The 14,241-nt window shown below is 37.8% G+C and overlaps 1 long non-coding RNA gene across 1 annotated transcript; it reads left to right on the forward strand.

Moving 5' to 3' along the window:
- The first annotated feature begins 6,324 nt into the window (after window positions 1–6,324).
- LOC126583233 (uncharacterized) lies at window positions 6,325–12,396 on the forward strand. The gene is made up of 3 exons (XR_007609700.1): window positions 6,325–6,464; window positions 6,919–7,060; window positions 11,558–12,396. It is a non-coding gene; the product is annotated as an uncharacterized LOC126583233 (long non-coding RNA).
- Window positions 12,397–14,241: the final 1,845 nt, after the last annotated feature.

Below are 14,241 nucleotides of genomic sequence, written 5' to 3' on the forward strand. Positions count from 1 at the left end.
TTTGATTTTCTTTTTGTTGCAAAGTTGATCTTTAAAGGATAATTTAAAAGGTGCACGGTTTCAATCATCAAGTATTGCAAGATGAAAAAGAGAATCAAAAAGGTAAAACAAGAAGGTCTAGTCGAAATTGTCTTATTTTGTAATGTAATACAAGCAAAGAGAATCCAGAGAGAATCCTCATCCGTTTATGAGCCCTATAAATACAAGCAAGTAGAAGAGAAACTGAAGGTCAATCACGAGAGTTTTTTCAGTGCGACCGGAACACGGAGTGGTACACCACCTGTCACTATACAAATGATAGGATATGTGTGTTAAAAAGTTAATAATTTAAAAAATAAAATTTCTCACCACTTGTATAAAAACATGTAGTGTATCATCTATGTTCGGGTAACAATGAAAAATTTCTGCTCAAAGACAAACAATTACATTGTGACAATTCAAATTTTGTACAAGGCTAAACTGATGAAATCAAACCTGCAAAATAACAAACACCGGTAGCCTAATTGACGAACACCAAGGAAAAGGAAGGGTGTTCGCCAAGAGACCTATGATGCTTAAGTAGTCAGAAAGATAGTTTGAGATAAACTATAAACTAGGCAGGAAGGTTGCAAGCCATACTATGGAGCAGACCAGTCTCCCCAGTCCTAGCAGTTAGTAGTTTTGAAGGTCTATGTTATTAAGAATGCATGCGCGCTGGACACCCAATGGGAGACTCCTAAGAGCCCGCTTCCTTTCACTATTGGGCCGAGTTTGGACCAGTGGCAAGATATCATGAGCCTGAAGCACCTTTGATACGTTGATGGCCCAAAGGCCTAATACTCACATGGCAGGAAGGTGCCACAGTCCCTCGTGGAGGGCAGACAAATGCCATGTTCTTTGGAGTGATTTATGGTCTGTTCACGACGTCAATTGTAAAAACATCATAACGAGTATATAGTTCAAGTGTCATTCTCCTATTGGATGTCTTTATGTCTCCACAATCACCTACTGATAAATTAACATCGAACGGTAAATGGTCATAATTTTCTTGGACTATGGGGTCTAGAAGAATGTGACTCCTCTCTTTATCTTTTAAATATTTATACTTTTGATTTTTGTTACTCCTCGCCAATACAACGCTGCCAACTCAAGAAAAGATATTTGTAAGAAACAAAAAAACTTAAACTAAGAGCAGGGATGGAGCCAAAAACATTTTTAAGCGGGAGCAACTTTTTAACAATTGATAAGAGAGAAAATTCAACAAATATGATGGTATACACACAAATTTAAGATATTCATTCACAATATTTTCTCCTCGAGTCAATTTTCATGGATTAAAGCATGCATAAGCAAATTTTAGTTCATACGACCTACCCAGACTCTCTTTTGTGCTGTATTGGTGTTGACTGTTGAATGAAATACATATCCTCCATTGCTCTCAAAAAAGGGTTTATATATGCATAAGATTGAAGTTCAACCTCGACCTAATAACGGAATCGAAAATGCTCCACAAAACGTTTCATTTACTATATATTCGTTTTGTGAAAAGCACTCACAAAAATGCACTAGTACAAAATCATGCTTGCGCGACGGAGCAAATTTCGTCGCACAAAGTATGTTTGCACAACGATAAACAGTAGGATCGTGCAAACGGCCTTTGCGCAATGAAACTTTGCACGATGCTTGATGTGCGTCGCGCAAGACCTTGGCGCCAAACCAAGAATGTTTACTGCTTTTTTTACAACATTGCGCGACGAAGACTGGCATTGCGCAAAACAACTTTGCACGACGCCAGTCTTCGTCACGAAAAATCAACAACTTTTTTTTCATCACTTAATTAGTTTGGGAGAAAGAAACTGCAAAGCAGTTGCAGCAGCTACCTCCTTCCCCCATCTCTCTTCAAAAACTTCTCCAATCCTCTCCCTTTTCTCAATCTATTCCTATCTAGTAAGCGATTTGATTTTGTATATGTAACTTTGAATTGAGAATTCAAACTAAAGCTACTAAATTTGTTTTGTACAGGATTTTTGTATACAAATATCATTGAAGAACGAATTTGAAGGTATTTTCTTCATATTGCATATGGGATTTTTGTATATGTACCTTTGCCTAATTGCTATGCCTTTTTTTGGTAATGATGGAGTTTTGTGAGATTGAATTTTGAAGTAATCTTTATTAATTTTACCTATTAAAAGGAGTGAGACTATAGATATATCGTTGAAGACTTGTTTGGGCTTCATTTGGAATTAGCATTTGGATGCTTTCTCGGGGTTAACTTATATATTTACACGAAAGAAGTTGTAAGAAATGTTGGTTTCCCCTTGAAATTTCCTTGATTTGTGCTATACGGTTGAACTGAGGGTAAATCCAATGCACCGCAGGTAATTAAGAATTATATAGAAAACCTATAGAAGCCATGATCTTCAAAGCTAATCTTATCCTCACTATTAAATTCTCAATGCTAAGACAATAGGTTTTAGTTCAATAATGAGCGGGTTGATTTTTGTGAGCATATGCCATATTTATGTAGATAAACGATGGCTACACTTCTCCTATTAAATCCTTGTAGAAAATCAATATCATCTTCCAATTTTAATACAAGTAAGTAATTCAGGATTCATTTTCAATCTCAATCCTTTGTAAACTTGAAGACAACCAAAACATCTTTCAATAAGACTTTTTGAAACCAATATCTAGCCAAAATACGCATACATTTGAAAGGAGTAAAGTCACATTTTCAATAAATTTTATAATAATTTTTTTCTTCTTTTAAATGTAACTTGCACGACGTCACAATTTGGTCGTTGTTTAAACACAAAGGGTGTTTGAGCGACGAACAAAATGCGTTGCGCAAAGGGTTTTTGTGGTCCACTTGTGTAAATATTTTAAATTGATGATCGAATTAGTTCATTGTATTCATATAGTATCAAGGAGTGTAGCTGTAAAAAAATCATCAAAATCAGATTAAAATAACTGTTAAATCGAGATTTTTCGTTTATAACTGTCGAAAAGTTGTGTCCTGTTACTTGATCTCTGAATGTTTGTTTTTTACGATTTTTGGTGTATGCGGTCTCGAATTATATACAAACATGTTTGACAGTTGGATCATTGAAACGAGTTTCGTAGAATGTGTATCCCATCAAAACAATAGATTCACTAACACTTAAGAGTTTGTAAATATGTTAAATTGAAAATCAAGTTCATTCATTATATTCATATAGGGTCAAGGAGTGTAGCTGTAAAAAATCATCAAAATCAGAGTTAAAATAACCGTTAAATCGTGATTTTTCGTTTATAACCGTCGAAAAGTTTTGTCCCGTTACTTGATCTCTGAATGTTTGTTTTTTGCGATTTTTGGCGTATGCGATCTTGAAGCATGTACAAACAAGTTTGAGAGTTGAATTGTTGAAATTAGTTTCGTAGAATGCGTATCCCATCAAAACAATAAATTCACTAACACTTAAGAGTTTATATATACTTTCATTAAGTCTAACATAAGATTTTATGGTATCCACTAGTGTAAATATTTTAAATTGAAGATCGAGTTCATTTATTGTATTCATATAAGGTCAAGGAGTGTAGATGTAAAAAATAATCAAAATTGGAGTTAAAATAACCGTTAAATCATGATTTTTCGTTTATAACTGTCGAAAAGTTTTGTCCCATTACTTGAACTCTGAATGCTTGTTTTTTGCGATTTTTGGTGTATCCGATCTCGAAGCATATACAAACAAATTTGACGGTTGGATCATTGAAATTCGTTTCGTAGAATGCGTATCTCATCAAAATAATATATTCACTAACATTTATGAGTTTATTTATACTTTCATTAAATATAACATAAGATTTTGTGGTATCCACTAGTGTAAATATTTTAAATTGAAGATCAAGTTCATTCATTGTATTCATATAGGGTCAAGGAGTGTAATCATCAAAATCGGAGTTAAAATAATCATTAAATCATGATTTTTTGTTTATAATGATCGAAAAGTTTTGTCCCGTTACTTGATCTCTGAATGTTTGTTTTTTGTGATTTTTGGCGTATGCGATCTCGAAATATATACAAACAAGTTTGACGGTTGGATCATTGAAACTAGTTTAGTACAATGCGTATCCAATCAAGTTCAATGGTGTGTGTGTATATATATATATATTAAGTAGCTTTAAATTTATTTATTTTGTATGTGTAACACTTAAGAAATTGAATGGTATGCATATTTATTAAGTAGTTTTAAATTTATTATTGTAGTTCGGGTCGGGTTTTTGTTAGAAAAAATATATTATTGTGGGTTTTATGTAAAAAAAAATTGAATTTGAAGAGAATAAAGTTACATGTTCAGTTAATTTTTTATAATAAAAAATACCTTGCGCGATGCCACAATGTGATCCTTGCGCAAAAATGTTTTGTGCGACGTCAAAATGTGCACCTGCCTCGCCCCATTGTTAAAATTTTGGCGGGGCAATTGTTAAAAATAGGCGGTTCTTTTAAACTTTCCCAATTGTTAAAAAATAGGCCATTTGTTAAAATGTATCCCTGAGTCTCTCTTCCCTCTCTCACTCGGTCTCTCTCTCCCTCTCTCTCATCTCGCCCTCTCTCCCTCTCTCTCACTCGGCCTCTCTCCTCATCTTCTTTCCATCCCTCCTGACTGCACCCAGCCAGCAGGCAGCAGCACACTGAAGATTGACCCAGGTATCTATCTTTGTCTTAATTCTTTATTTTTCTTCTTTCTAAGGTCAGAATCAAGCTTTAATGCCTTAACTTGAAGATTTTGGTATTTGTAGACATCGAAATTACGGTGAAATAAATGTTGATCAATAATTAAAATTTCAACGTTCACGTGTCACATAAATTTTACACATAGCATGTGACTCAACGAAAAATCGAGAATCATCAGAAAAATCATCAAACATTACACATGTCAACACTTGGCAGAAATGATTTATTTCATCTGATTATTTAAATCCAAAAATCAAGTTTTGGAATCTATAAATAGGAAGCCAAGGCATTCATTTTAGGGACACCAATTCATAACCAATTCACATCACACCAAAACCTTGAAGCTTTGAAACTCCGAAGCTCCCAAGCAAATCCCGAAGGATCAAGAAAGCTCTCTTCATTCTTCGTCAAATCCTTCTTCAAGATCAAGCCCCAACAGACATTGAAGAACTTCCACCAATTCAAGATCCAGCCCCGACGGCCCTTGAAGAAAGTGTTCATCATTCATCACCGTTCATCCTAAGATCAAGCCCCCGACGATCTTTTGGATCAACAACATCAATAAATTCATCCACTGGTCTTCAAGATCAAGCTCAAAAGCCCTTGAAGATCCGTACACCACTGTTCATCCTAAAGATCAAGCCCCAACGACCGTTTGGATCAGCAGCCCATCCACAAATCAACACCTTACGGAGATCGAATCAGAGGATTAAATCTGAGAGAGATTGTAACCCCAAAATCATTAATACAAAATATTATTTTGTACATGTGTTCTTGTCTCATTCATCGCAGGAATTTCCGTGTTTACAGTATTGTAATTAGATTGGAAAATTAAATTAGAAATTGGGGGTTTTAGTGTTAAATCGAATTTTGGGGGTTAGGAATTTTAGGGTTTTAGTGTTAAATCAAATATTAAGATGTTGATGGTGTTGTGCGTTGTGAGTGTGAATGAAAAACCAAGTAAACTTTGGTAAATTTGACATCTTGAATCTCTGGGTATGATAAGCGTTTGGAAGAATTTCTGTATCGGATCTCGTCTCTGTGTACGGTTTTTTCCCCCACCTGTTTAGGGTGGTGAGGTGATGCTATTTGATTCAAAGATTTAATTGTTTTTAGAAAAATATTTCAAGTGGTTTCGATCTCTAGCTGTGAAATCAGTAGATCATTGAAAATTGGAATCGGTTTGGGAACTTCGATATGCAAAATCTTGATTTATCTTTGTAATTTTATCCTGATTTATCAAATTTCGTTGTATCTGGGCAGTGTGTATTGGTAGCTTTGTAAATACTGTGAAGTTCTGGATGTATTTTGTAATGGATGTTGATTTGGAAAATTTCGTTTGGAGATTGGGCAGAGCCACCCCACTGGGCTAACAGCCAACCTTTTGAAGCTGTTTGAGACCTAACCGCCGTTGGATTTCAAACTGCCTCCGGAGAAGAAAAAGTGCCCACCTTTGACAGGTCTGTTAACCATCTTAAATGGGGGTTGATTGGTTTCAATTTGGTATTAATTTCTATCTTGTAGCTGTTAATTTTGTACTTGTATTTATTAATGTTTTTGTTTATTTTCACTTGGTACTAATTGTTGAAAATTTGATTACGATGTCCTTGTGAACTTTTTGCAGGTTACCCTTGAGGTGAAGGGAGAACCCCAGATAGTGAATTTGTCAGAGAAGCTCAAAGCAGGTGGCATAGCACACAAGCTCTGGATTGAACAACCCGAAAACTTCCCAACTTGTCTCGCCACAAAGCTGTACCCGAAATTTGTGGTATCCACATATTTTAAAAAGTTGAAACTCTGAAAATGATGTTAATGTCATCCTCATCAGTGCACAGCCATGAATTGATTTGTTTACGACTTTCAAGCATAATGTGCTCGTTTATGAATAGCTCTTAATCCTTTTCAGTTTTGCTTCCCCTTTATGTTGAATGTGTTAGAATACAGTTGATTAGCAGTCTGATGTCACAGTGTTCCTTCGTGTCATTTACCACCATCCTAGTTTAGATTCCTGTTTTCCTACTTTGTCAATTACCATAGCCATCTCTTCGCTTCGTTGTAGTTCTCGTGTTCGTTTGGTACCTTGTAACGAAAACATGTGGGATTAGAAAGGAAACAAATAGCATCAGAATAAGAAACTCAAATGCTAATGGTTTATGTATTGGCTGTTTGGTGTTTTGATCATGAAAATTTTGGAATTTACAAAGTTCAGCATCTTAATATAGGTTGAGGTCGTGGATGATGGGAATAGGAGTAATTTGACCCCTTCAGAATAAGGTCGGATAACAATACCGAAGCTTCTAGAGAGGATTTGGTGGAAATTGAAACCAGTTCTACTGCAGGACTCTGGTGAAGCTTCTATTAAAGGTACATTTTAATTGATAATTCAGTTTAACCAATCCTAAGGAAAACTAATGAAAAAGACTTGAAAACTTTGAGTTTTAATGATAAGGACAAAATAAAGGGTAAAGTGAATAGTATCAGGATTGACTTTTTAGTGTAAAAATGTGGTTTTTCGTTAAAGTGAACAGTACCGGGTACTTTTCGTTAAAGTTCCCTTAATCATACTAATCCTACTTGGAGAGAATTTGTAATAGAAGAAAACATTAAGCATCAAACCTAGAGGACTACTTCTTGTAGTTTTTTCTTTTTTGTTCGGACATCTTGTATGTACATTTTCATATATTTTATAATTAAATAATTTTTCTTAGTTTATTAATTATTGTTTAGAATTTAATTATAATATTTATTAAGAATTAAATAAAAATATTTTTGCCTAAAAAAAAAAGGTTTGCACCTACGTTGTGCAAAGTAGTTTTGCGCGACGTAGGTTACTTCTTCATCGCGTAAACCCTACTGTCATTGCCTTGGCGCAACGGTTGGCGCGCAACGAAGGTTCGTTGGGCTAATTTTTGCGCGATATTTTTTTACTTTGCACGACGAAGGACCTGCATCGCGCAAAGTGTTTTTTGTACTTGTTTATACCATATTTAGGGCCTTTGTATTTAGACCTCGTATAAATACTTGGAGGACTCAAATGTAATTTGGTAATAAATGAAGGGGCAAATATGTAATAAGTGAGGAGCCCTTATTCTATAAAAGGACTCCTCACTCTCCTCATTAGGGAGAGGTCAAGGTTTAGGCCATAGGAAGAGGGAAAACATCTCAGAGAGGGCAAACACATAAAATAGGCTAGAGGCAGCTAGAGAGCACACTGCCTCTAGCCTTCTTGTATATTCACCATTCAGAGTGAAACAATATCAACATCAGCGTGGACGTAGCCCAAACATTGGGGTGAACCACGATACATCTTGTGTTTTTTTACTTTCTTGCAGATTCACGGTCGGATTTATGTTGTTCCAAGACCCCTCTGGTTTTGTGCATCAACATTTGGCGCCATCTGTAGGAAACGACACGAAAAGCTGTGTCAGTTCTCTTTCATTTTTTTCATCTCTCCACCGTGAATCTGCAGAAACCCAAGAACCAAACATCTGCACAGTCACTGCAAAACCCATGCCTTCCGCTCCAACTCCCCGTCATGGCAACAGCTACGAACAAGCTTCACAATTCTCAGATTTCTCTCTCTCGCTCTCTCTCTCTCCAGTTTGACTACAATCTGTAACAAGCGACCCACAATCTCATCGATTTCACTGCATCTGTATCTGCTGTCATCCAGCACCACTCTGCACATCGTCCCCAGGCTCTCTTTTCCCAATATCTCTGCCTGCCCCGCCCCTATGTTCGCGTACACCTTCCGGTCGCTTTCGTGGCTGCTCCCGCTCATTCTCCTCTTCCCGCTCTCACTCCCCGCTATTGAGCTAAAGTCGCGCGGTCTTTCGTGTAGTAGTGGGCCACGAGGACGTTCGCTGGGATTCGTCTTCCCACATCTTGGCCTTGCCGCAATCATCGCCAAGTTTAATTTTCCTAACAACCTGCCAGAGATTTCAGGGGGAAAGCTACTAAGCACAGGCGAGATCCAGGTTGAGGCAGAGTGGTTCATGGAGATTCTGAGGTGCCACCAGTCAGAGACGCAGGCGGAGATGCCACAACGAAGACGATTTCTTGTCTTTGTGCAGTAAATCTTCCATAAAAAATCTCGAGTTCGAATCCGATAAACGGGGTTTTCCAGCAGATTTGGATCTTCCATCAGAAGGGGAAAGCAAAACCGTCGGTGGGGGTTTATGCAAGTGGCGGTCTTCTCATCGCAAAACCCGACTACAAGAAGGCCTACGTCACCCTCAAGGCTCCTCTCTCTCTCTCCCAGGACCTCTACCCTATCAGAATCGTCCAGCGGCACCACAACCGAAGAAGACCAAAAACAACAGAACAATCGACGAAGGCGGTGGCGGTGGCTCAAGCGATGTGTATGTGCTACCAGGTTGGATTTCAAAGCAGTGAGGCATGCAGCAATTGTCAGTGTACCAGTTACAATGGCTTCTATAGATTTCACAAACTTGTTTTAAATCCATAGCAGCGGACCCTCAACCTCGTCGTCCCTGGTGGTCCCGTTGTGCCTAACGTCTCCACCTCCATCAGGTGCAATAAAGGCGAGCGCACCAGAAGATGCCCACTTTCTGAAAAAGCCACGGGAAAACAAGGAAAAAGAGGAAGGAGAAAAGCACTTGGATAAGTATACTGACCTTTTACAACTGGAGTATACTGACCTTTACAACCAACAAGTGGAAAAGGAAAAAGAGGAAAGAGAAAAGCACTTGGATAAGTATACTGACCTTTTACAGCTGGAGTACACTGACCTTTTACTAGGGTTTTCGTTGTTCACCCATGCTGTAAACCTGCAATGCAGCAGAAAAAAAGAAAAATGGAAGAAAAGGAATATAGAAAGGAAAAAGATGTCTGAAGGTGCAGAAAAAGAAAAAGGGAGGAAAAGAATAGAAAAAGAAAAAGGATGTCTGGAGATGGAGAAAAGCCGAGACATGAAGTAGAAAGCATGGTTGTGGAAAGCATGGTTGCCCACCCACTCCATTGTCTGAAAAGATAAGTTTTTATTTATTCCGTCTGCCATCTACCATCATTCTATTATTAATCCATGTCATATATATAGGCTCCCAGGATTGTACTATCAAAGTATGAGAGACCATGCCTGCTGACCAAACCTGCCTCAACGTGAAGGTTTCCTCCAACAGCTAGACCGTTGAGGTTGACGTGAAGGGAGAAATCTCGTTATTGCCAAGTCCCAGCAGCTTTTTTGAATGATGTGATTTACTTTTCTTATCTTTTGGAGACATCTGTATAACCCCACAAGAGGGTAATCATAAATAAAGAAAGAAAGCAGCATGCCAAAAAAAAAGGGCAACATTTCGGCAAGCCCAAAATAGTGGGCTGGAATATTATGTAGAGGGCGAAGGCCCATATGCCCAAAAGAGCCAGGCCTTATGGCTTCAAACTCCAACCTCCATCCCTCCACTTAAGATTCACCCTCTATTATCACCAACCAGGTGATCAAAAGTACGTCCAGTACTCCAAAATTATTCAGCAGCATGCCTCTATTATCACCAACTAGGTGATCAAAAGTACGTCCAGTACTCCAAAATTATTCAGCAGCCTGCCGTTATTATCACCAATCAGGTGATCAAAAGTACAACCTGTCCTCCAAAAAATCATACATGAGCATCACTCATGACAATCACCATCATATGAGCATCACTCATGTCAATCATACATAAATATTCATGAGCATCACTCATGTCAACATCCATGAGCATCACTCATGTCAACATCCATGAGCATCACTCATGTCAACATCCATGAGCATCACTACTCGTGTCAATCAACATAAACATTCATGACTATTACTCATGTCAATCAACTTCGAAAGCTTCATTTACAGAGCTCTAGCTTCGAAAGCTTCATTTATAGAGCTCTAGCTTTGAAAGCTTCATTTACAGAGCTTCAGCTTCGAAAGCTTCATTTACAAAAGCTCAAACTTCAAAAGCTTCATTTACAAAAGCTCCAGCTTCGAAAGCTTCATTTACAAAGCTCCGACTTCAAAGCTTCATCTACAAAAGCTCCAGCTTCAAAGCCTCACCTATAAAACTTCACTTTCAAAGCTTCACCTACAAAGCTTCAGCGCATGGTATACAAAGACCGCCTCCGAACAACCGCCACTTCGACCCATACATGGATTGAATTTGAAGTCTCTAGCCAACAGACTCTATTGACTGAAGACTTGGGGGACTACACTATGTACCATATATTGGGCTTCCGCAACTGGGCCTCATGAAAAATACTTGGGGGACTTAGCCCATTATTTATGTACTAAGGAGCGAACCCTTATTCTATAAAAGGGACTCCCTCACTTTCATTAGAGAGCACCCATTATTCATGTATTGAGGAGCGAACCCTTATTTTATAAAAGGGATTCCCTCACCTTCATTAGATACCCATCACTTATGTATTGAATAACGAACCCTTATTCTATAAAAGGGACTCTTTCACCTTCATTAGAGAGCATCGCCGTCAGCTGAGCAACCACCTCGCTGCGAGCATCACTCTTAACCCATCACTTATGTATTGAGGAGCGAGCCCTTATTCTATAAAAAGGGACTCCCTCACCATCATTAAAGAGCATCGCCGCCTGCTGAGCAACCGCCTCGCTGCGAGCATCAACTATAGCCCATCATTTATGTATTGAAGAGCAAGCCTTTATTCTATAAAAGGGACTCCCTCACCTTCAACGCCACAAGCCGAGTCAACCAAGGCAACATAAGCCACAAGCCGAGCAGCCTCGCAACATATGCTACTGATAGGAGCATATTTATGCGACTTAGTTAGCTTGTTTTCTTGCATTTTCATAGTTTGTTTGTGTTTATTATAGTGTTTTAAGCCTTTTTCGTGTGTTTGTAGGTCCATATGACAAAATTGGCAAGAAAGTGCAATTTGGAGCGTTTTGAGGCAATTTTGGGCACCAAATGGATAGCTTATGAAGGGAGCAAGATAGATGGACGAATTTGAAGTTCAAGAGGCTAGGAATGAGTTGAAAAGAGTGAAGAAATAAATCCAAGTCAAGGAAGATAAGAAATCAGCTCAAAAGAAGGAACCATATCTAAAACCTTATCCAACCTTATCTTATCTTATCCTTGCCTAACCTAACCTTATCTTATCCTATCTTATCCAAATGAATTTGTGCCTTGATTCCAGCTATTTCTAAGGGATAATTATGTATTTAAACTATATATTTCAGATTCTAGAACCTTATCCTTCTAGAACCCCTAGATTGGTGCTAAAACATCTGTTCTAGGAACACCTAAAAATCTGGCCTTTTTCCCCTTGTTCTAGAAGCTCTAGAATTTGAAATCTCAATCCTTTTCCCTCTTGATTTAGGCCAAATATATCCCTCTTCTTGTAGGAATTAGTGCCGCACCTTATTAGCCTAATCCCCTTTGGTTTTTGATTGTTTTAACCCATTCCACTTGGGTTTTGATTTCACAATCCTTATCCCATTTTAATTTCAGAAACCTATCCAAATCCTTAGGGATTTTGGCATGAATTCCAGCCTATAAATACCAACCCATGCTGCACAAATCATTCACCACTCTCTACCATATTTTTCTACATTCATACATCCCTTAAACACACTCACCCTCTTGTGCCGCAGATTGCAAGGAAGGAGAAAGGAAGAGCCACTTGGTGCCGAGCCTATGCCTAAGCCTTGGGAGAATTTGAGCGTTTCTAGGTGTTTTCCATCTTTTGTTTCAATGTTTAATTCAAGTTATCTTTGTTTATTTGCGAACATGAGGAACTAATTTCTTTATAATTAGAGGGGAACTCGAAGCCATGATCATATGTTTTATATGACTTGATTTCCTCCAGTTATGATTTCATAAATCGTGAATGTGGTTTACTTATCTATTTTATTGATAACTTGTTTTTGTGTGTTGATTAAGGATGCATACTTAGTTTGCATGCATGAATTTGATGCTAGAATATAAGGGAATTTCACCTAATCGTTATGAACTTATATTCATGAGTAGTAAAAGTCGCTAGTCACGATTGTGTTAAGTAAATCCTTGGCAAGAGTAACATGCGTATTCCATAGTTATGAATGCCTCGTCAATGCTTATGATTTCCATTAAACTTAATGATTTTTGATGTGTCTCTATCATGCGTAGTCCATAGTTAGGGTCCTTGATAAGAATAATTTGGTTGTAATGCGTCTTCCATTCAATTCAATGAATCTAGGGAAATCTGAAAAATTAATTGGTGCAATCTAGTTAATTTGGGGCATTGTCATTCATGGTTTGTCGAAAGAATAACTGGAAATCAAGTCATATGCATATGTCATGTGTGGAGAAAGATCCCTCTAACTAGCCTTTCACCATCTTAATTTACATCAAAATCGCTTTTGTTAAGTTTGTTTTCAAAGTTTCTGTTTTAACTTTCAATTTCGTCAAAACAAAATCCCCATTCATTAAGTCTTGTTTTTAGAGTCAAAACCTGTTTTCTTTTGGTCTTTTGAGTCTTTTAAGTTCTATTTTTCGTCCAAATCACTTATTAGGTTTAGAATTGAGTCTTTTTTATTGTTTCTTGCTGTTTTGAGTGTTTTGAGTTAGTTTTGAGTCTATAGAGTCTAGTTTAGTGTTTTTGAGTCTTATTTGTGTTGATTAGCATCCCTAGTTAATCCCCGGTCTAGAACGATCCCTACTTGCTTATACTACAATCGCCGCCTGCTGAGCAACCGCCTCGCCGCGAGCATCAACTCTAGCCCATCATTTATGTATTGAAGAGCAAGCCCTTATTCTATAAAAGGGACTCCCTCACCTTCAATGCCACAAGCCGAGTCAACCAAGGCAACATAAGCCACAAGCCGAGCAGCCTCACAACATATGCTACTTCTAGTTGAGCATCATTTTACATTGAGCACCGTATTTAGACCTCGTATAAATACTCATGTCGAGTATCAGTTCTAAACGACATCTAGTTACTTCGGCCCATACATGAACTGAATTTCAAGTCTCCAGCCAAAAGACTCTTTTGACTGAGGACTTGGGAGACTACTGTTTGTACCATATTTAGGGCCTCCGTATTTAGACCTCGTATAAATACTCGGGGGACTCAAATGTAATTATGTAATAAATGAAGGGGAAAATATGTAATAAGTGAGGAGCCCTTATTCTATAAAAGGACTCCTCACTCTCCTCATTAGGGAGAGGTCAAGGTTTAGGCCATGGGAAGAGAGAAAACATATCAGAAAGGGCAAACACAGAAAATAGGCTAGAGAGCACACTGCCTCCAGCCTTCTTGTATATTCACCATTCAGAGTGAAACAATATCAACATCAGTGTGGACGTAGCCCAAACATTGCGGTGAACCACGATACATCTTGTGTTCTTTACTTTCTTGCAGATTCATAGTCGGATTTATGTTGTTCCAAAACCCTTTCGATTTTGTGCATCAATAGTACTAGTGATGGCAAGGTTTATATACTTTACGCTAGATAGACTATCTCGTCCATGGCACTTTGAATTTATTTTTTGGTTTTCTAATTTCTCAAAATAGTTTAAAGGGTAAAACGAATATTTTCAAGTGTT

This window comes from Malus sylvestris, chromosome 9, assembly GCF_916048215.2.
Source record: "Malus sylvestris chromosome 9, drMalSylv7.2, whole genome shotgun sequence".
NCBI lineage: Eukaryota > Viridiplantae > Streptophyta > Magnoliopsida > Rosales > Rosaceae > Malus > Malus sylvestris.